This window comes from Pyrus communis, chromosome 8 (genome assembly GCF_963583255.1).
Source record: "Pyrus communis chromosome 8, drPyrComm1.1, whole genome shotgun sequence".
Lineage (NCBI taxonomy): Eukaryota > Viridiplantae > Streptophyta > Magnoliopsida > Rosales > Rosaceae > Pyrus > Pyrus communis.
The window spans coordinates 11,734,446-11,745,744 of NC_084810.1; the positions used below are offsets into that span (position 1 = coordinate 11,734,446).

At 38.0% G+C, this 11,299-nt stretch overlaps 1 pseudogene; it reads left to right on the top strand.

The window, feature by feature from the left end:
* Window positions 1–943: 943 nt before the first annotated feature.
* Window positions 944–2,492, top strand: LOC137742960 (transcription termination factor MTERF4, chloroplastic-like; annotated as a pseudogene).
* Window positions 2,493–11,299: the final 8,807 nt, after the last annotated feature.

Here is an 11,299-nt window from a genome sequence, read left to right on the forward strand (position 1 = left end):
ATTGGGTCTATCACTATTCAATGAGTGGATTAAATGGGTTGGGTGCTAACGCATTTTTTTAGGGGTGGAGTTGCTCTAGCAAATGGATGTAATATTTGCCAATGAAGTTCTCCAAGTTTAACCGTTTATCTCTAAAGGTTTTTCTAATGTTTTTGTTATCAATGATATTAATATTTTGTTACATTGGTTTTAAACCCGCAGCAACACGTGAGCATTATACCTAGTCATCATCTAGAGTACTAAGTTAGCATAATGAATGGAAAATGCTACAATATTTATTAGCTTCATCCACAATGTGACCATTAACCTAAGGGGTTGGTCTTGTGGAAAATGATCAAAGGTTTGAACTCCCCAACTTGAGTTTGAATTTTAAGAGATGCATTTTTTGGAGTCACCGACTTTACTTTGGCGTAACGTGTGACCCAAGAGCCAAAAATACATTGTTGCCTCATGCGGTATTAGAACTGCACAAAGAAGAGAATTAACCTGTCATCATTGTTTGGTGCCAGACTTCCTCCCATATAAAAAAAATAAAGATAAAAACCCAAACTAAAAATGAAAAGAGTCGCCACTCAATACTACGGTCTAGTGGTATTCCTCTTCACTTGTAAGTGAGAGGTTTTAGGTTCGAATCACATGAATGGCGAATTTGATATCAAATTATATTACCCATTGTGTGGATTAGTCAAACTCCTTATCTCCTAGTGTAAAATATATCATTGTACTACTGCCGGATGAAAATGTACACGCGAAACCTCCGAACAAGAGCTCTGTCTTGCTACAACCTAAAAGCATGGCTAATCAGATTGAAGAATGAGAGCACTACCAACTTCCAAGTAAGCCCTTTCTCTCCCTTTTAATAGCAAACCAAAAAATAACTAGAATCGTTGATTCATTGTGTGGTTTGAACTTTGAAGCAGTTTTTGTTACTCCTCCCTTTGAAATGATTAGAGCAACGAAACCCATCACCCAAATCCCCAAACTATTTCCACCAATCCCACATGTTTCTCATAAACTCACTCCAACCTCCCAATCAATCCAATGTCCCAACCAAAACCCATATCCCCAACTGCCCTATACCCAAAACCCTTCAAGGGTTTTACATAACTATGCATTTTCAACTCAGTCCTCTAAGTTTCCAAAGTATGAGATGCCCTCTGTTACGTGGGGTGTGGTCAAAGGCCGAAAAGAGAAGCTTGTCTCTCGGGTCATCATTTGTGACTATTTAAAGAGCTTAGGCATTGTTCCTGATGAGTTGGAAAACTTAGAGCTTTCTTCTACTGTTGAAGTCATGAGCTTCCTTCTACTGTTGAAGTCATGAGAGAGAGAGTTGAGTTTCTTCAGAAGATGGGATTGTTTGTTGACAATATCAATGAGTACCTGTTGATGCTCAGATGTAGTGTGAGAAAAAAATATGATACCTGTGTTGGATTACTTGGAGAAAATTGGGATTCCAAGACCAAAACTTGGTGAATTTGTTAAGTGTTATCCACAAGTATTGCATGCTAGTGTGGTTGTTGAGCTTGTGCCGATTGTTAAGTTCCTTCGTGAGCTTGATGTCGAGAAGCAGGATATTGGATATGTGTTGCAGAAGTATCCCAAACTTCTTGGGTATAAACTTGAGGGGACAATGAGTACTTCAGTTGCGTATCTTGTTAGCATTGGTGTTAGTCTTAGGGATATAGGTCCAATGGTCATGCAATATCCTTACTTTTTGGGCATGAGAGTTGGGACTGTGATTAAGCCATTTGTTGATTTTTTTGGTTTCCTTAGACTTGCCAAAAAAGATTTTGGCTAGGCGGACATATTTACTTGGTTATGATCTTGAGGAGGCTGTTAAACCGAATGTGGATTGTTTGATTAGTTTTGGGATCCGAAGGGAAGTGCTTGCTTCGGTTGTGGCTCAGTACCCACAAATTCTTGGGTTACCGTTAAAGGCTAAAATGTCCTCACAACAGTATTTCTTTAGTTTGAAGCTTAAGATTGATCCTGAAGGGTTTGCAAAGTGATAGAGAAGATGCTGCAGATTGTTAGCCTCTATCAACATGTGATAATGAAGCTAGTTGAGTTCCTTCTTGGATGGGGAATACCTTCTGAGGAAGTAGCCAAGATGGTCGTAAAATGTCCCTAGTTAATTACATCGCGAGTTGAGCTCATGAAAAATAGTTATTACTTTTTCAAGAGTGAAATGGGGAGGCCATTGAAAGAGCTTGTGGAATTTCCAGAGTTCTTCACTTACAGCTTAGAATCCATGATCAAACCTAGGTCACAAGTTGCAAAGCAAGGGGATCAGGTGTTCTTTGAAATGGTTCCTAAACTGTAGTGATCAAAGATTCGAGGAGAGATTGCAAGGGGAATATATTGAAACAGAGACTCCAGGTCCATCATTTTGTATGGGTGGGAAGTTAGAGCTACCTGGAAGCGAGATGGGGTCAAATGAGGAAGATGAGAGTGATGATGAAGTACTTTACAGACGCATTGTTTCACTGTAATAAATCTTGTTCACATCAGTAAATCATATTTATCTTGAAATGTTATTCATGCTCACCTCATATGCTGTATGTTGTTTCTTTTAATATCCATATATATGCCTTTTATGTAATTCTTAAGATTGCTCAAGCAATGAAAGAAAAAACTCATTTGATTACCTTAATTGGCATTTTATTTCAATTGTTTATTGCCATACTAGTGTGAAAGATAAAAACAAGAAAAACTAAAACATGAGGGGTTTATGGATTCATAAAGAAACGATTAGAGTGCAATGCAGGATAAGTGGGAGTATATGACACATTCCGTCCTAAGAAGGGCGTGCTGGCCGTCACGTGAAAGTGACATAACCATGTACATAGTGCGGAAGCTAAGAAGATAAATAGAATTATGAATAAATAAAAATCGAATCACTAGCAATACTAGCTAAGAAATTATGCTAGTGCGAGTCTAAGTGATAAATACACATTCAGAGCAATAAGAACGTCTAGTTGCAGTCAAGTAGGACAATTACTAAGATATAACACCCGAAGGTGAATCCTACTTTTGTGAATTCTGTCAGAACTCCGATGAATTCCTCGTGGCCACCAAAGTTCTACTACCTAGAACCTGGAGGGGCAAAAAACAAAACGCGTGAGTGGGCAAAAATAAAACTTTTCAAAACCTTCTTCTCTTTTCAAAGGTTCTAACCCCTCGTCGTAAAACCTGTATAATTTCCCAGAAAAATAGCATATATACATATATACTCATCATAAATCATATCTCAAGTCATGCTGTCAATATACCACTGAGTGTATGCCATGTTCATACTCCGAATATGACAGAAAGGTAATAACAGGTGATGCATCTCAAATCAAATCACATAAGCCGGATCCATCTCAGTGGCCTGTAAGGTTGATTATAGCTCATCATAAATAATAACATGTCAACCGTGTGATCAGCACGGCTAAAACTATAGCTCATAACTAATCTCACATCATATCAATTCATATCAAATCCTGCACACGAGTCAGAACCACCTCTAGTGGTTTGTACGACAAGCCTGGGTGTAAAATAAATATGCTCTAGTGCTACAATCACGTGAAGACTGTGTAATTAAATGCGGGTCACCTACGAGTCGGAACCATCTATGGTGGTCTGTACGACAAGCCTGTGCACCTAACTTGGATCCAAGGTGAGCATATGATGCAGGAGGTGAACAACACGTGAAAGACTGTGCCCTAACTCTGGGTGGGAGCACTAACACCGGGGTGTAGGTTTATGAGCTATCGATACATCTCAACATATTCATCATCAAATTTCCACATCTCAAACTTAGCATCTAAACTTACCTAATACTTACCTGGGCGTCCACAACACTGAATCACAATTATACATATTTACCAATTCATAATTATATGCAACTACTCATGCATAAATAAAATGGCATATACATTGCAAGGCATTTTATAACATACTTTCACTTAAATTGATTTTCTGGGAAAAATCTCATTTATATAGGTATATACGGAAAACAAAAACCCACTCACTTGGAGTTCACCCTACAACTCCCTAGCACAACACATCAAGGCATCATGACGATCAGCGCCTAGAACAATCATCAAATCATGCCTCAGAAATCATATTGATAGAATATAACTTATATAAAACACGTCACTACGTAGATCGATCTAGAAGATTTGCAACTCAGATTTTCGATCCATAACTTCCAGAGGTTCACAATATACCTCTAGAACAACATCCTAAAATGTCATTACCATCCAACGGTCGGATCTCTGTCAATTGCCAAAACCAAGTGACGGTTAACATTCTATTATATGAACTTACAACTCTTTCGGAAGATCCGTAAATCAGATTCCCGATCCGTAAGTTCCTATAATCCTCAAATATTACGTATTACAACGTAGCAAAGTTTGGTGACGATCCAACGGTCGGATCGTCAATTCACATTTTCACCAAGTAACGTAACGTAAAGAATTTAGGTCCAAACAATCAATCTACGTTACACAATCACCAAAACTGAAATCAAGGCAATTCATTTAGCCTAAGAATAAGCCGTCCCGGCTCGTCGGAAAATCCAACTATTTTAAAAAATTACCAAAATTTACAGAAATGAAGATATCAGTGAGTAGAGTAAACTTTATACCTGTGCCCAAGGCCAAATTGGCTTGGAAGCACCTCAATTTCACCAAAACCATGCTGAACCCTAGGTTTTGGGTGTGCTCAATCAGACTCCAAAACAACTCCGTCGTCCCAACCATTGCTTGGGCTTTGTTCTAGGCCTCAAGAGGATTCTATGGGTGGTGGAAATTGAAAGAAATTGCTTCGGGATTGGGTGATTCGAAGCCAAAGCCGCTGCACCCCTCCTTGCGAATTTCTCTATTTTCAAGGCCAAATCTCTCCAAATTTGAGATGGAATGGATAAAGGGAAGGTTGTGGAGGAGTTCTCAAGAGGTTTCTGGAAGCAATTCGTCGGAAAAATGGGTGAAAATCGTCGAAAAGGGAGGTGTTTGCCGACCGGGTTGAAAACGGGTTGCGGGTCAAGGGAACCCGCCTTCCCTTCCTTCTCCTTCTCCCTCTTTTCCCTCCTGTTCTCTCTTCTAGTTGGTTAGTCTCCTCTTCTCTCTTTCTTGATTCGCCAGAACTCTCTCCTCTCATTTTTCCCGATTGGGCAGCTCGCCCAATCATTTTTTTTTTTCCTCCGAGTCCTCTTCTTCTTCTTTTACCAAATTTCTAACAACTCTTAAAATAATAAGGCTATAATATATATATATATATATATATATATATATATCTTTATAGTATAAATAGTAATTAAACTAAAAATGCTTCTCAATTTACTGTTCCGTAAAACTTTAACCAAAATTTCAAATCCTCTTTTGCTTGCTCCTACGAGCCCGTATCATCGAATACTTCAGCAATACGCTAAAAGAATTCCGTACTTCTTACTATACACTGATCAACGAAAGCCAAAAACCCTTTACCTCTAGGGTGATTTCGTAAAATCACGCTTTTAAAATTTGTAAAATCATAAAAATTTGGGATGGACTGTGACAGTATAAGATGAAGTAATTGGTTTATTCACTTGAGAAACTATTGGCTTTGCATTTTTCTAGGTCAGATTCGGGTAGACAAAATCAACCAGTATTATTTTCTGTCAACATATTGATTGAGACAGTGGCACTCTCTGGTGAGATGAATTATGATGATAGTTACTGTTAGTATACAGACTGTTATCTTGTATGTAAACTTCTTCAAAACAACAAACAATGGAGTTGGAGATTAAGGATTTAAGAGAGAGAAAGAGAATTTTAGAGAGAGAGAGAGAGAGAGAACTTGAAGAAGAGGAAGCAAAATGAGATGATTACATCCATTCACACGCACACAGTGCACATGTAACCATAAGGAATAGAATATTCCTTCAATACATCATTCAAATCTAGCACTTCATTCATCTACCCTATAAAGTAATGACACTTGGCATAAACTATCACTTACTCTAAGATTACATCTTAGCTGCACACTTGGATTGTGATCCAAGGGCTGACATTTAAACTAAGTTATACTCTAAGTTCTTATAATATTTCAACATATACACTTATAAACTAACATTCCCTTCTAAGTGTTGTGCTGAAATCACTCCTAGAGCTTTCCTCAGAAATTCAAATCGATCCCTGGCTAAGGCTTTGGTGAACATATCTGCAATCTGTTCTTCAGTCTTACAGTATAACAGATCAATCTCACCATCTTGAAGTGCATCTCGGATGAAATGAAATCTTCAATTAATATGTCTGGTTTTGTGATGACGAACTGGATTATTTGATATGGCAATAGCTGAAGTGTTGTCACATAACAACTGAGTTGGTTTTGCTTGTTCTTCTCCAATGTCAAAAAGCACAAATCTCAACCAAATGGCTTGTGCAGTGGCTTCTGCTGCACTAATGTATTCTGCCTCTGCAGTTGAAAGAGCAACAATGCTTTGCTTGATTGAGGCCTAAGAAAACACACCTGAACCAAAGTTAAATGCATAGCCAGATGTACTCCTCATGTCATCTTCACTTCCACTCTAATCACTGTCACAATAACTAATCAACACTGCACCTTTTCCCTTCTCATAGACAATGCCATAGTTCACAGTGCCTTGTATTTATCGCAAGACTCTTTTAGCTATTCACATTTGCTTCTTGGTAGAATTATGCATAAACCTAGTCAATAAGCTTGCTGCAAACATGATATTTGGCCAAGTTGCTATTAAATATAGCAAACTCCCCACCATTTGTCTATACAAAGTCTCATCTGCCAGTTCACTTTCATCTACCTTTGAAAGTTTGTCATTCATAGCCAAGGGTGTTGCAATAGGTTTGCAATCTCTGAGTCTAAACTTCTTAAGCAAAGTCTTTGCATATTTCTTCTGGTGCAAGAAAATGTAAGTGTTTGTCTGCAGTACTCCAAGACCAAGAAAATGATGAAGCAATCCTAGGTCATTCATCTCATATTGTCTCATCATCTCACTTTTAAACTCAACCATCATTTCCTTTGAGCTTCATGTGTAGATAATATCATCTACATATAGTGACACAATGAGAATGCCACTGTGAGATGTCTTCGTATACAGTGTAGCTTCACTTGGACTTCTGCGAAATCCAGCCTTTGTAAAATAAGAATTTATCTCTTCGTAGCAAGCTCTTAGAGCTTGCTTTAGACCATATAAAGCTTTCCTAAGCCTATACACTTTACCTTCCTTGCCTTGTATCACAAACCAAATGGTTGGTCTACATATACCTCTTTATTTAACACTCCATTTAGAAATGCTGACTTTACGTCCAACTGAAATAACTTCCAACCTTTCTGTGCAGCAAGGGCCACCAAGTTTCTTACAGTGTCAAGTCTTGCCACTGGAGCAAATGTCTCATTAATGTCAATTCCAGGCTTATGGGAATAACCTTTGCAACTAACCTCGCTTTGTTTTTCTGCACAGATCCATCCAGATTCAATTTTGTTTTCTAGACCCATTTGACTCCTATGATTGGTTTATCAAATGGTTTATCAACCAGCTCCAAAGTGTTGTTCTTCTCAATCATGGTAATTTCATCTTCCATAGCCTTCTGCCATAATTCATCCTTGGCAACTTCTTCAAAATTTTCTGGTTCTATAATGCACAGATTGCACTTCTTATACACTTTTGCAATACTTTTGTACTTGCGAGAAGTGTGATCAATATCCTGTGGACCTGTCATTCCTCCTTGATCACAGATTTCAGTGCTTGAGCTTGGCACTTTACTGTCTTCACTTACTCCACATTGTACTTCAGAACCACAAGAATTCTCTTCATACTCTTGTTCTCCTTCTGACACTTCAGTAATTTGAATACTCACACTTCTTTCCTTCTATGCATTCCAATCCTAACATGCATCTTCATTTAATACAACATTTCTAGAAACAATCATTTTCCCATATTCAATGCTATATAGTCTATATCCCTTCTCATAACTACCATACCCCAAGAAAATACACCTCTTCCTTGCCAAATCCAATTTCTGTCTTTGTTGAGTTGGCACATGAGCATAACACAATGAACCAAACACCTTTAGATGCTTAATTCCTAGTTTTCTTCCACTGTAAGCTTCAAAAGGTGTTTTCTTATTCAAAACTTTGGTTGAACATCTATTCAGGATATACACAGAGGTATTGACTGCCTCAGCCCAAAATTCAAGTGGAATTTTCTTCTCCAACATGAGACACTTAGCCATTTCCACAATGGTTTTGTTCTTTCTCTCAGCCACACCATTTTGCTGCGGTGTATATGAAGTGGTGAGTTGTCTTTCCATGCCCACATCTTCACAGAATTTGTTGAACTTCATTGAAGTGTACTCTCCTCCTTGATCACTTCTAAGCTTCTTCAGTTTATAACCACTTTGCATCTCCACAATAGCTTTGAATCTTTTAAACACACTAAGAACTTCAGACTTGTGACTTAAAAAATAAACCCAACACATCCTTGTGCAGTCATATATGAAAGTGAGAAAATATCTATTCCCAGCCTTCGTAGTTGTCTGCGTTGGACCACAAATGTCACTGTGTATAAGCTCTAGAGAAGTTGATGCCCTAGTAGTAGCTTCCCTTGGAAATGCCTCCCTACATTGTTTACCAAGAACACAGCCTTCACACACTCCTTTAACTGCTTTGATTTCTGGTAACCGTACCACCATTTCTTGTTCCTGCATCAACTTCAAATTGCTCAAGTTCAAGTGTCCCAATCTTCTGTGCCACATAGTAGTAGAGTGACATACACTTGCCTTAAAAGCAATATGCATTCCAAACTGCAATTTCATTGGAAAGCTTTGATTTCCCTTCATTAGTACTCTGGCAACCATGTTGGAATATGAACTGTCATCATGGATTTCCACCTTATGATCTCCAAACACCAAGTAATAGCCATGCTCCATCATTTGTCCCACACTAAGCAAATTTTCTTTCAATCCAGGGACAAGCATAACCTCCTTGATGTATCTCTTCCCTATTTTAGTTTCAACTACAAGACTAGTCACTTCAACAAGTTGTCCAATACCCATTTCAACCTTTGCAGTCACAATTTTGTCAATATCAACAAGTAGATCATCCCTACCCGTTATATGATTACTACACCCACTATCTACATACCAAACATCATCACATCCGGTTACACTAGTATTAGTTTGATTACTAGCATAAAACATAGTGGGTGTACATTCTACCTGAGTGGCATAATTGAGCTATTGCACTGATTTCTTACCGTTGCAGTCCCTTGCAAGGTGACCAAACTTGTCGCAGTTATAACACTTTGGCTTGCCTTTGAATCGACACTCACCAAAATGCAACTTGTCATAATGCTTACAAGGGTTTCTAGCACCATCTGTGGGTCTGTTATCCTACTTCTTACCTTTTGACTTCCAATTCTTATGATACGTAGCATTTTGATTTCCAGTGAACTTAACTGGTTTGGGATTCACACTAAGACTAGCAAATGCTATCTCAGTTTTGTTTTCAGAATGCCTATCTAGCCTTAACTCAAAACTCTTCAAAGAGGCTACCACTTCTTGAACCTCAATCACATCCAGATCCTTTGAATGCTCAATAATAGAACAGATAGAGTCATAAGCTGATGGTAAGCTAATTAATAACTTCTGAACAACTCTTTCTCAAGATAATTCCTCTCCATAACTTCACATTTGATTTATCAAATCAAACAGTTTTGTAAGATAAACAGAAAATGATTCATCGTCTCTCATTCTTGTATATTCAAACTCCCTACGAGACCTTGCAATTTAACACTTCTAACCTGTTTATCACCATGATATTCTTGCTGCAGAATGTCCCATGCGCCTTTTGAGGTTTCTTCATAAGAAATTATGGGGAATATCTTGTCTGAAACAGATCCCTGAATCAGACCCAGAGCTTTAGCATGCTTCATCAGTCTCTCTGCGAGAGTCATCTTCTCAATGCTGCTCGATCCCTCTGTTTCTTTCTTCTTTCCATCAGATTCATCATCATCCTTTGAATCTCAGCTTTCGAACCCTTTCTTAACCAGATCCCACAACCCTTGAGACTTGAAAATGGTCTTCATCTTAATACTCCAGAACTCATAATTGTCACCGTTGAAAATCAGTGCTCTCACCTCACTACTACCTGATCCTGCCATGTTAGACTTAGATCACAATCAACTCGAACTCAATTTCGAGTTTCTTGGTAGCTCCTTCATAGATCCAAACGCCCAGTATTAGTTGATCAAACCTGGCTCTGAGGTCATGTTAGCATACAGACTGTTATCTTGTACGTAAACTTCTTCAAATCAACAAACAATGGAGCTAGAGATTAGGGATTTAAGAAAGAGAAAGAGAATTTTAGAGAGAGAGAGAGAACTTGAAGAAGAAGAAGCAAAATGAGATGATTACATCCATTCACACGCACACAGTGCACATGTAACCATAAGGAATAGAATATTCCTTCAATACATCATTCAAATCTAGCCCTTCATTCATCTACCCTATAAGGTAATGACACATGGCATAAACTATCACTTACACACTTGGACTATGATCCAAGGGCTGACATTTAAACTAAGTTCTTATAATATTTCAGCATATACACTTATAAACTAACAGTTACTTATTATTTAATTATATTGTATTTCTTTGGTGTTAACATGTTTGCAGGAATGTGTTAAGTGAACAAACTTGTCTCCATGTAGTGTAGGATAGTTTTTTGAGTTGAGCTAATCATTGCTGATATATTCCTATGACTTTTTTTTTTCCCTTCTTTTCGCACTTAAAGTACATTTTCAACAACATAGTATTACACCTTCAACTCAAGTAGATATGAGTTGAGATTGCAAACTTCTCTTTCTCTCTCTCTCTCTCTCTCTCTCTCTCTCTCTCTCTATATATATATATATATATATATAGATATATATATATATATATCCCAGGATGGCGACATTACAGATCACAGCACAAGGAGCTTCAGATATCAACCTTAGAGGTTTCCTTCTTGTTTTTGTGGTAGTATCTGTTCAAATACGTTTAAATTTGTCCATATTTTTGTGTCTTTATCAAACGCCCAGGTTAGTGGACAAGTCTTTTGGCACTAGGTCTGTCTCTAGCCTTTGTGAAATTTACATGTATCATCGCGAGGACCTGTAGTGGTAGAGAACACTACTCCCTCACCCAAGGCCCGATTTTAGACCTCCCTCGCTCCTTTTGGTGTCCTTTGTACCTGAAAGAGTAAAAATAAAAATTTTACTCATATTGTACATCATTTTGAGTTCCCCACTTAG